The sequence below is a fragment of the Puntigrus tetrazona genome, chromosome 11 (genome assembly GCF_018831695.1).
Source record: "Puntigrus tetrazona isolate hp1 chromosome 11, ASM1883169v1, whole genome shotgun sequence".
Classification (NCBI taxonomy): domain Eukaryota; kingdom Metazoa; phylum Chordata; class Actinopteri; order Cypriniformes; family Cyprinidae; genus Puntigrus; species Puntigrus tetrazona.
In genome coordinates this window covers 21,965,427-21,978,394 of record NC_056709.1, presented here as the reverse complement: position 1 = coordinate 21,978,394, position 12,968 = coordinate 21,965,427, and the positions used below count along the sequence as shown (strand labels likewise).

Below are 12,968 nucleotides of genomic sequence, written 5' to 3'. Positions count from 1 at the left end.
TGTCCCCCCTAAGCACTTTGTAGCGTATTAATGATGTTTATCTCTTGAGAGGAACTGCAGAAGAGGCCCGTATATCAGGCCTAACTTGTTCCTGCCACCAGTTTGTTTGTCTGTGTGCAGCAGTGTTTAGCAAACATTGTTTTAGCAGTTAGTTAACATCAGAAAAAGTAGTGCCATTTCAGAAAGATTTAGTATGAGCGATTTAGAAAAAGACGGGAGGTTAAGTGCTTTCATTTAATATAATATTTCAAAAATAACTGAATACGTACGATAAAGAACGTTAACAGAGAATCCTTACCTCTTAATTTATGGATTCTGTAGCCAAATATATACTTGAAGCAATGAAAATGTTTAAATCAATAAATACAATTAAACCGCTTAATAAATAAAGAGATTTATTGAGCATGTATTTCAATAAATCTTAAATTGACAGTCAAAAGTTTGGACACGCATGTCATTAGTTTAGTATGTTATATTTCTATGACTACTTCTATTCACGTTTTAGAAAAGTAGTAAATTCATGACATTTTTTTCTTCAGCATCTGGTCCAGCTTATACTTACCATGTAACTAAGTTATGGAACGCAGCTACTTATGCAACCGAAAGATTGTCTCACGTGTTTTGCAAACTTACAACATAAATATAAATTCAAGTACACAAGCATAATATGTATAAAGAATGTACTTAATGTGTATCTATACTGTATCTAGCTGTACCTTAGTTTGATTTAACCCATTAGTACGCAGCTTAAATACATGTAATAACTTTCTAATTGCATTCAAATGACAGAATATTACACGGGCATAAGCTACTTAAAATAAAGTGCGTCAAAATCGTTTTTGCATATATGTCTAACAGTAGCTGCTTGTTACATCTACATAATCACAAACTGCAATTACAGAACTTAACTTAACAGTTATGTAACTTATAACAGTTACATGATAAGTTCATTTTATTTGATTAAGTACAATGGCTACTAATAATGACCTAATTAAGTAATTACTCTGTATTACCACACCTTACAATAAAACATTACCAAAAATTGAATAAAAATGTACTTTAAATTTCACATTAAATGAAATTGCTATTATTATTGAACTGACCTGTAATCATAGAAAACCCCTATGACTTAAATGTGTTAAACTCTTGCCTGATGGTATTTCCAAATGTTACGTTAGGTTTGCAAATCTGAAAATGGCAACGCTTGCATTTAAAATGTATTCCTCATCCACAGAGACATCTGTCCGATGTCCTCAGAGTGTGTGTTAGTGTTCAGCTTGTGGACAGCAGATGGCTAAAGCAATGCAGGATTTAGGACAAAATGCCAGAGAAAGGAATACTCAAACAGGCACGGAGGCTGCTCTGAGAAAAATAAACTAAATTAAATTTGTTGTTTTGTCAGTTTGCAGTGGATACGGATGATATATCTGTTTAATATTAGAATAATTCTGACGAAACTGTACAGCTAATCAAATTAATTATTTGATATATTATTATTATTTGATATTATTTATCTATTATTCGTTTTTTTTGTGCTTTTTTAGGTACAAACATTTAGCGTTCTTTTAGTCCTTTTATTTAATGTAACATTTTCTCGTTCTGTACCTGTTTTGCAGCACTGTCACTGGCCTTAAAATCATTTCATGTCTGTTAGGAATTAATTATCGGTGCCTTTAAGGAGGGCAAGTGGTTTCATAATTGCAGCGTCAGGGGACTCCAGGTGGGATCTGCTGAGTGTCATATTTGAGCTTATCTCATGGTGATCATATGCAGCGTAGTGGTCACAGATGTGAACGGCCGCCCGCCTTTCACTATGATTTCAGTAAAAGCCCTGCGGTCTTATTAACAAGCCCCCAGTGGTTAAGTGAAACGTGCCATGCAGAAGATGCTTTAATTGCATTGGAATGTTTGAGTAATTCATGTCTTTGTGTGGCCTAACAGTGATGCAGGCACTGCTGTGGATTATTGGTGGTCTTCAGACTTAGTTACATTCCTTATGGTTCAAGAAGATTTTACTGAAGAGAGCGAGATCCCAGTGATGCCCCTGATCAAAGCCTTTGGGGGCTTTCTGTTCTATGTGTATGCGTCTATGATGATAACATTTGTCTATGATGAAGACATTTATAATGCTAACATTTTTTTTTTTAAATCATCTTTTTTTTACTTTTTTATATAACAATGCTCAAAACCTTTATTGTGGTTTCTACAAAAAATAAAAATAAACAGCACGACTGTTTTCAGAATGGTTAATTTTAAGAAATGTTTCTTAGCAAATAAGCCGGATGAAAATCAGTACAAATATGTGACAGTAAAATCAGTTTAAATGTTAAGTTGGTTGAGATGTTAAACAAACGAGGAGAAATGACTCCATTCTGTTTTTGCTTCAAAATTCAAAATGATTTAATTTAGATGTAAAATGTGAATTTATAGTTTACATTTTAAGTATGTCAATTTTAAATTGCAATGTTAGCATTAAAAATATATATATATATATATATATATATATATATATATATATATATATATATATATATATATATATATATTGCACCACGAAACACACTGTTTTAAGAAATACATTTTTCCCTCCTCTGTCTCTGTATCCAACAACTTTGTCTTGAAAAAGACCCTTGCTGTACAATAACCACTGATGACACAAAACTAAATGAGCTGACATACCGAGATGTTTTAAAGCTGTTGGACTAGCTGTGAGGTCATAAGTGTGGTACCAGAACTGATTAAATAAGTGGGTCACACAGAGTGGAATATTCCACCTGCAAAAGATACTTGTTGAAAATGTTGAAAATGTTTCAGACTTTGTGCCAGAACTTTATGAATGGGCATATCTATGCCTCCATTAGCCAATAAGCTTTTCCCATCAGGTCTTTAAACTCTCTGTGACCCCCATTCACATGAGCGGTTGTGAAGTGTTTCACACTGTAGTGTGATCAAATCCTTGTGACGTGAATAAACATCTATAATCGCAACCTTTCAGTTCGGCATAAACAGAGAAGCACAGCGCCAGATGCAACAAATTTAGGGTTGAGGCTCACAAATGCAAACATCTGGTCTTTTACCATACATATGAAACCAGCCATTTTCTATGTAAGCAACCCCAATGACCATAAGGAAACACTTGGGCTGTAACTTAAGAGTAGAGTCAGTGTCCCCAAATAACAACGGTTTGACCCACGAGTTAATTTAAAAAGCTAGCATTTAGCGGATCGTACATTTCCACTTATCAAAAAAGTCCATAGCATCATATTTATATTTCGATGATTGTACTTCACCGTCTGTCCCGAGATCAAATCATACACATATTATGCTTATCATTTTCAATATCATAATCGAACATGAAATTAAAACTGTAATCCCATTCTGCCCCTGCAAAAATTGGAGAGAAAAAAAAAAAAAAAAAAAACGTGGCGCAAGGATTGCGTTCAGCTGGCGTTGGGAGTTTCCCCAAATACAATTACTCTGTTTACATGCAGTAGTATAAAGACGGAAATTGCTTTTGAAAGTGTTTTCCAAGGACAAGGTTTTGTACTCATGTGCACAAAATTATTTAGATGAAACTGAGCCCCACTCCATGCATCGCCAAGTAAGATGGGCCGAACTTTAGCAAACGCTCACTCAATCCAGCTGAACTGAGAGGCTTCTATGACAGCCCTCATTGTCAGAAGCCACAAAGGCTGAGCACCCTCCTTAACTCTGAAGTGCAAGAGTGCTTCGAGCGTAAGGCAAATAAACAAACGTGTCCTATAATCTTCCATAATATTTGACATTCCCTCCACCACCTACTGTATACCAACTGTAGACCTTAAAAGAGAACGAATGTGAATCGTCGCAGTGCCACACACCGATGGCGGTCAACTGTCTTTAATTATCCGTCATTTTGGTGATGCACTTTTTTTAAATTGGCCCCCGCTCTCCACAAAGTTGGTTTATTATTTAGCGGACAGACGCTCGACTCTCTCAGGCCAGACGGTTAATAAGAGGAGATTGGCTTTCTGCTGAGTGTGTAACAGATATCTAAATCATTAGGGCGCTCTTTCTGCCATGTGCCACCCCTTGGTTCTCTGCCCTCTGAACCCTGAAGGTCAAACGGCTGCGAGCTCTGCGACCCCCAGCATTTCCTTCGAATATTAACAGGCTTGTTATGTCGTCAAACGGGCCTGATATAGACCATGGCCTCATTTGAAAAAAGCCCAATCAGTGCAAACAGCACCAGAGTTCAGCGCTCTGGCCTCAGAACGGCCTGGGCTTTCACGTGTCTCATTGAGAGGCATAATGATAACACGGAGAGGAAGTGCGGGGCATTTTAGGGAGAAATTATGTGGTCACATGCCCGCCGGCTGTAATGCCTCAGTTAAATTCAACGAAGTTGCGCTTTCAGGCTATGGGAGAACGAATCGAGTTCGTTTACGTTACAGAAATGAATGTGGCACGGCCGTATTAAAGCTTTTCCGAGCTGATGTGAGGCAGACCACTACAACTGACAGGGATTATTCTTTGCTCAATTTTGGTCAGTTTAAAGTGGAGTGTTTAAAAGGGAGCATTTCAGCCTGCTTACCACAAGTATGCAGCATATCTAAATAATTATCAGAGCTCTGACAGGCGTTCTCTTTCAGATCAGTTTTGAAGTTCTTACAAGAAGACAGGCATCTGTTTTTAGAGAGTTTGATTCTGTCCGAGAGATCTGATTTTTATTTATCCATGGTATTTTATTGCAGTTACACCGACGCTGGATGGCAACATCAGCTAACCCCAACCCTAGCAAAAAAGGCTCAAAAGATATTAGTATAAAACAGAAATGTTGTCCATCAGAACCACCAAGGTTTGCGTGTGTGTGTGTGTGTGTGTGTGTGTGTGTGTTACATATCTGATTTTGCAGCTAATAGTGAACCCTTGCCCAGGTCAGATCTCAATTAACACCCAAAGGGTGTATGGCAAAAATCAATCGTGTCACATTCTCCACCTTTGAGCATGCAGCACATGCAAGGTGCTCATTCTCCAAACTCTCTTGCCTGACCTTTGGCTTTCTGAAGTGTAAATAATTGTTGAGTTTTTTCTTTAAACAAAATCGGCGAGTCAGCGGAAATGGCAGCTGGTTCAGCTTCTCGTGCTTTCACGTCGTCACACAGAGCCAACATTACACCAATATTCAATAAAGCCAATATTCTCCAGAGAGACTTAAAATGTATTTGTTCTGCTTGATTAGACATTTTTACTTTTACTCAAATAGGTTTGTGCAAAAATAAATTAATAAAAAAAATGAACACAGACACTGAAGGTGCTTTTAAAGAGATTATTCTGTGTTGAGAATAACATGGATTCACCACCCTGTGATTCAGCCATAATTATATGTTTAAGTAAACACTTGGAAAATTAATCTGATATTAGGATATGACCTCTAAATTTGAATAAAATGAAAATAAAATTGTATATGAATTATAATTTTATTGGTGATCATGCTTATGGATGTTAAATGGCTAAATAACAATATCTCGTATAAAATGATATATCTAATACAGCTAACAATTTAAGTAGCTATGTTTTATATATTTTATTCTGATTGCATTTGATTTTTTTAAATAATGTGTACCCTATATACTATTCGGAATTAAAATGAAAATCAAAACGGTAGTTGAGGTGATGGGGATAGAATAAATACTTTGAACAAAGAAATCTGATGCACAACTGTTTCTTTTTTGTTACAGCTGAATCTTATGCATACTTTAGGTAGGCCTATAAGTAGCTAACACATTTCTAAACGACGATTTTGAAAACACAAAGAATTGTTAAAAGTTTTGAAAATCTGAAACGTAAAAATTAATTGAATACATCACCTTGAGGGGATATCCCTTTTAATGCTTAAATATGATGCCGTCAGCATTATTCACGCAGCCTGTTTATTTCAGTAAAGTATTCGGCTCTGGTAAACTGGAAACAAACCCATTCTTTTTTTAGTGTGAATATAATTTCAACGCTTACCCCGCATCCTCTGTGACAGGCTGCACTTGACTCAGCTCATCCCGCCCACACGTGCTCTATCTGCCGCTTTAATCAGGAAAACATCCGCGAGCGTTTGTGCAGCGGAAATGGACCGTGACTGCTGATGGCGGGAAGATGGATAAGGGCGCATCGTCACCAATTGATGCTATCGAGCTCAGAGTGAAGGACCGAGCAGCTAATTACCGTCTGCGGCGGTCAAACACTGGAAGACAACAACACCTGTAGGAGCACCGCGGAACACCCGCCCTCTAGTGCCCGCTAAATAAGCTGCTTTAACGGCAACGCGCTCTCAAAAACACGGGGGCTAGTTGTCACTTTGCACTCCGGTAGATATTTCCCAAGGTAGGTTTTTTATTTTATTTTTTTATAGTTTATGTACATACATTCTTTAGAGCCTCGACTGCAAAAAGATATTTAACTTTTCCACCATTTAAAAAAATATATTTCCGCGGGACGCCTGCTGTTGGGAAGATGTTACAGTAAAACGTTCATTTCAGCAAAACTTTATGAAACAATTTACAAAAAGGCAAGGCAACACGAAAAAAAGTAGCATCCTGCCTTGTAGCCTATAAAAATCATACCTTATAAAGTTAACTAACTACAAGTTTCATAACTTTACATTTATGAAATTATAAAAAAAAAAAACTTAAAAGCAATAAATAGATACATACAGTATTTAATCAGCTATATATCCTGAATGTGTGTGTGTGTGTTTTTTTTTTTTTTAATAATGTTGCTGGGATTATACTTTACTGTGTAATTCACAAATACTCAAAAAGAAAAAAAAAATACATATTTCTGGGAAAAATGCTATATTTAAGAAAACCCAAACAGAATGCAGAATTGAGTTCTGAAGGAGAGTCTGGGTATGCAGTAATTCATAGTAATTACACTCCACCATTTCATTTGTTAAATCCGTGGAGTCCTTAGGAAATGCCATCTGTTTTGCCAAGCGTGGATGAAGCACAATTTTGGGGTCTATGAATAAATAAACACTTCCCCACCAGGCAATAATAAGTCATGCGTTTTTGTCTTTGAGCGTGGCGTAGATGACACAAGGAATTCATATGCAGTGCATTCCCCCTGAAATAAAACTATAAATGGATGGCGGCAATCACGCAAAATAAATGAACTGTCAAAGCAAAACTATTTACAAGCAGAGCAGAATCCCTGCAATTAAAAGCAAATTTGTTGCATGTTTGAGTAAGTGGTAGCAGATAGGACACAGAAGCAGTCGGCCGTGACAGGCAGGTTCGGAGTGGACTTTCAGCTCTTTTCGCGTGGTCATGGCTCTTAGGAACATCGGCAGAGAACAAAACAGCCACTCCGCTCGAATTCCTTACCGTTTTACACCAGAGAGTGAGTTGACAGACATCTGCAGAGGCCATTACGGCCGACAATTATGATGTCAGGGACCATTTGCTATGCTGTTATATAGACGAGTCACTTTCAAAATATACTATTTTGTAGCCCACTGTAATCACTAAATCATCGTGCCTTATGTAAATACCCACATTGTTTAACTGTATTGCATTGTTTATGGAAATGCTACGACCCTGGAAATATCGAATGTGTCATTACGAGGGAAACGTAAATTGTTTCAAAACGAAATAGGCTAGGATCGTATTTTGTTAATGGTCAGTTACCTTTATCCTATTCAATTTGCCATAAGGCCTGTTTGAGTTCACTTCACTAAAAAAAAAAAAAAAAAAAAAAAAAAAAAATTAGCATTTTTATATTGTTTATTTCGAATTATTTCTTAATTTGCTAGAGAATCAAAATAATGTATGACATGAAGTCGTGTTTCCTAAAAAAATGTATCAAAATTATTTCAAACATTTTTGATATGGAAAAAAACTGTATCATCGCCTTTATCGGTATATAAATTTGGAAACCAACATAGTAGTCATCAATGAAACTTCTTTAAAATGAAGCAACAGGTATCTTCCTTTCTCTCCGTCTCTCACCCGACCTCTTTTGCTCTCTTCCTTTGGGTGACCCAGTGGGACAATAAGGCAATGACAGATAAGGAATGATTTGCTAGAAGCAAAACCTTTAAAATAAACAAACCATTAGGCTGTGTTCTGAGGGGAACTAGCGCTGCAAGTCGCCCGAGTGATTCTAATTCAGGTGAATTACAGACAAATTTCCCTGGCAACTCGCAGCTGTGATAATAGCGGCCAGTCTAGAGCCTGCACAGTGTCCAGACTAGTACCCAGAACCACGGTAGACTCACACAGCCCAGTGTTCTGGCTCATAACACAACACCTCGCAGAGCACACAAGCTTTAGTGTGTGTGTGTGTGTGTGTACGTGTTTGCGTGTGCGAGTGGGTGGGGTGTCAGGAAGACAAAGAGGGAAAGCTTAGTGCCATGTTTTTCTACCTGGAAAGCATGTTTATGTTCTGTTTCTTTGGTTTCAAAGTGTGTGTTCCAGACTGTAGAGGAAACCAGAATCATTCAAATTAAAGTGCTTTGATGGAACAGTGTTTTTCCTGCATCTGGCACAAACCATTTAAGTTCTAGCTTTTGCCGTGACAGTAGGCCAGCTGGCCTTTTTGAAAGCCCAATGATGTGTCAAACTATTTGAGTTTAAGTTGCGCATTTATGACAAAACACGGTAGATATCTCCGATAAGGTCTAGCTCGTCTATGTTTCCACTCGTTCGTATGAAAAATCATCAGAATGGCTCATGTTCGGCAAATTTTCTCTTTTTTTGTGGCTTTTAGACCATGTCTGTTAAACAAAGTAGCTGTGTTTTCATAAATATGCAGGTATATTGTATATGGCATGACTGCGAAACTAGTACTGTCATGTGACCTGTGAAGTCAACCATATTACTGATGTCCGTTTATGAAAATGACCTTTTAGGATTGCCGTAAGCAGTACTTTTCACCTACTGCTTTTTTTAAATCTTTTATCAATTTATGGTTATAGGAATGATACAGATAGATTTTATTATTATTATTAAATTAAATTAAATATATCAGTAATAAAAATGAGTGACTGGGAAAGTTAGAATACATTCAATGTAAGGCTGAAAAGTCATACGAAGTTTATAAACAGTGTGAAATAACCTATTGTTTCAGTATATATTAAGCGTAAGCGTAAGTAAGTGTTTAATCAACTTATACAAGCTGTTAAAGGGTTAATTCACCCAAAAATGACTTTGTCTTTCACTTACCTTATAGTTGTCCTGGCACTTCTAAGCTCAGTAGGTGCAGTAGGTGCGTGTTTCCCTTTAACTGTGTAAAACAGCGCAAGCAAATGTAACAAAATGTCCCTCACACAGCTCTGGGGGGTTAAAAAAACACCCCTGTAGCAAATCAATGCATTTTGTAAAATAAATATTCATATTTCAATTGTAACAAACACTTTTTCTCACCTCTGCCGACTGTGGTAACTGGATGCAGTCCCGGCACATGAGGAAAGACGTCCTGCGTTGTATGAATAGTGAGGAGCGCGGAGAGAGAACAAAACAACACGCCAGTCACGAATTAGAAGCACAAACTGAGGATTCGTAAAGAAAAACGTCGGAGGATTTCAAAATAAGCTAAGAGGAGACTCACTGTAAAAATGACTTAACTTAAATTTTCAAGGCAACAGCTGCACAGCTTTTGAGTTTAGTTTGCACCAAGTTGTTCACTCGACCCAAGTCACTGAGTAAAGTCACGTCTCTTTTTTGTTTAGCTAACACTCTTTATTATCTTGAATTTTTTTTTGTTTCTTGGAAGATTTATTTTTTCAAATAACAAACATTAATTGTTAAGTTAGTCTATCAAGCAGACAACATTGTCTTTGTTTTTTCTTATGAGACATCTAGAAAAAGAACATAAGTGGTTGAACATAGGACACACTAACCTCGAGAAAGGTTGCAACGAATGTTAAACAGCTCTTTACATCACAGTACAACAAATAACTGACAATATATGATGAAACAACAATGAAAATGTACATGAAATTAGCAAACAGCAAAACAATAATCCTAATAACAGTAACGGCATAATGTATTTATGCTGCAATGCATGCTGGGAACTCACAAAGCCTTAACATTTTAACAACATGAAATAGTTTGTTCAGTCAAAAAAATGTGCAGTTTTTTCAGTGCTGGTTTTCCTTTGCTAAAGTAAGGAAACAGTGTTCCTTTGCTCCTACATTTTTCCAGAGACACACACGCAATGATTATGCCTTACGTCAATCATCTGAATGTCTGTTGGTTACTTCAGTGCAAAAATTGAGAAAAAAAATATTTATTACATTTAAAACGTTTCACTACAGGAGGCTTTAATTCACTCCTGGAGTCATATGAAGGATGTTTTGTTAAGTTCACGCATTAATTTTATTTTATTTGACATGTTTTACACTGTTGAAACCACATGCCTACTGCAGTGATAAAGCGTACAATGGCCAGGACTATTTTTTATATAACTCAGATTTTATATAACAGGATGCTTTGTTGGGTGAACTAACAATTTAATATAAACTAACAAAACATTTTTTAAACTAAATTAAACTGCAAAACTTTTTGCATGTTCTTTAAGATAATACATTAAAGCAATTATATGGTATGATTGCAATAAAAAAGTGGCAAAAAGGCAGTTTCTTTACTAGTCAGTCTAATTGTGTAGTGTATTTTCTACAATCCAGTTAGCTAGTTTAGTGATAAACAAGTTATGATCCATTGCATCCACCATATTTTTCCACTCACACGCCTTCGACCGGGGCTCAGAAAAAAAAATAAAAATTTGTGTTGCCGTGCTTTCAACATATAGGTCACGTAAAAAGGCCAGCAGTATTAGTTAAATTTACAGTAAAGAAGCTCCTCATCAAATAACTAGGACTAGTGGTAACGTAAAGTGCATAATTACAGCGCCACTAGTGGCACCAAACAAAACCTCGCTCTGTTGTGAGCGAGCAACAACAGTCTTAGCAAAAGTTGGGAAGAACTGTAAAAATGTTGTTTCCAAACAGTCTGAGCAGAGCAATGACACGGTCTCGAGCGCTTGATTGCACGCGGTGATCCGCTTCAGCCGCGGGTTTCTTCTCAGCGGGATGTCATTACGCTAAAGCTCTCACACGCCGAGTCCCACACACTGGCGCACGTGCTCCGGGCTGGGGGGTGGATGACTGGCCACACCGAGCTCTGCTTCTGATCAAGAGCTGGCCGGCCGGGCGAGTGTGTAAGGAAATACTCTGGTGGGACCATCAGAGCGCATTAGACTGACCGAGAGCAGCCTGGGGAAAACGCAGCTGCCCGGAGAACACACTGCAGCAGTATTTCATCAACCTTAAATATTCGCCCTTAATCCCACCGTGTGCGAGACACAAGGAGCACGAGCGGCCAGTAACATATTTGTGTTTACAGGTTTTCTGTTAATTGATGTCTTGGACGACTGCAGTCAAATTCACTTACAGAGGACAGTTGTGACTAGCTCAATAACACGAGTCCCATTTTTATACTGGAAACACGCATATAAAGAGAAAAAAAGAGTCAGGCTACTTTGGCTTCTAACATGTCATTACTTAGTTGAAATTGCCAAAGCCAACAATCTGACATCCTCTGGTAGCATTGAGTGTGTGTGTGTGTGTGTGTGTGTGTATGCGGAATGCTGATGTACCCCACAAACTAAGCCTTGACTGTTTGTAAACAGTCTGTCCTTTCTCAAAAGTGCCTATGATAATTGCTCTAGGAAGTGCAATTGCAGCAGAACTACCCAATTTGGCATTGAGCTTCTAGCTGTATGCTTGAGTGATCCTAATTGCTGTGGGACCCTGCATTAATTATTTCTTTATCTGTAGTCACACCCTCCCCCAAATACCGCCAACAACTGCAGGCAAACACTAAATCACGTTTTATGGTTGTTGGTTTTTTTTTTGACAGGATTAACCTGAAATGTATGTTTATTAATGCAAGTTTTAAATAACTTAAATTAAATTATTAACTTGTTCACTATTTCTGAGAGCCATGCCTACGCTTTAAAAGACGTTTATATACCTTAAGTTACTCAGATACACTTAAAATTTGGTGTACAAAATGTTTTGCTCAGAAATTGCTTGTGATTTTGATAAATAATGGAAGGAAATGGCAAGTAACATATTTAATGAAAACTGTTTAAGGTTTCCTTGTTTAAGGAGAAATACTAAAATAGTAATTTCTTGTAAAACTATTGTTTTCTTTTTATAAATTGGATCATTTTGTGTAGATAGAGAGGGAAGAAGATTACGTAACAGACATTTGATCAGTCGTCCTGTTTTGACGTGCACTTTAAAGAATGCTCAGATGTCAAAATTAAGAAAAGCACGGTGCCTTAACGAACATGCTGAAATATATATAGTAACAGAAACCCTCAAGTGGAATTGGGGGAGATGTCTTACAGCTACTATTAGATTAGATCAGTAACATGTGCTGGAACATACGATCTAAACAAACTTTCTTTTGTCTTCACATCACATTTGAGCCGTCCCAGAACTTGTTCTCCCTCATTAGCCTTGCCAGAATGGTTTATGTGCGCAAACACTGCTTGATGAAAACTCAGTTTCATTTCATTCATGGCTCGTCGCAGATTAATTCCCATCATTGCTTTTCATCTGTAATTCCACTCGACGTGACACACTAATAGCGTGATTTGTCTGCGAGGTGTTAGTGATGTCCGCCTTAATAGACACGACCCGCTCAAACTCAAGGATAGAATAACACGTCTCTCAACAAAGTTGTTTTTTGTCTGCACTTCCACCTTTCCATTGACAGCTGCTGTCACCAGTGTGTTATAAAGAACTCCATATGCTTGTGTACTGCCTGTGATGTCTTCTTTAACACATCTGAGCGCATGAACAGTCACCTCCACTGTCCCGCAGGGAAAGGCGGAAAGTGCATTTGTTGGGTGTGACAAATTGAATCTAAAAGTTGGCAGCATGCACTGCTGCAGTCACATCTATTCATGGAATAGATGAAGAT

General features: G+C 37.5%; 1 long non-coding RNA gene across 1 annotated transcript in view; it reads left to right on the top strand.

Moving 5' to 3' along the window:
• Window positions 1–6,149: 6,149 nt before the first annotated feature.
• LOC122353502 overlaps window positions 6,150–12,968 on the top strand; it is a 29,059-nt gene continuing 22,240 nt past the window's right edge. The window contains exon 1 of the long non-coding RNA XR_006252029.1: window positions 6,150–6,357. This is a non-coding gene — a long non-coding RNA (uncharacterized LOC122353502). The remainder of the gene's footprint in view (window positions 6,358–12,968) is intronic.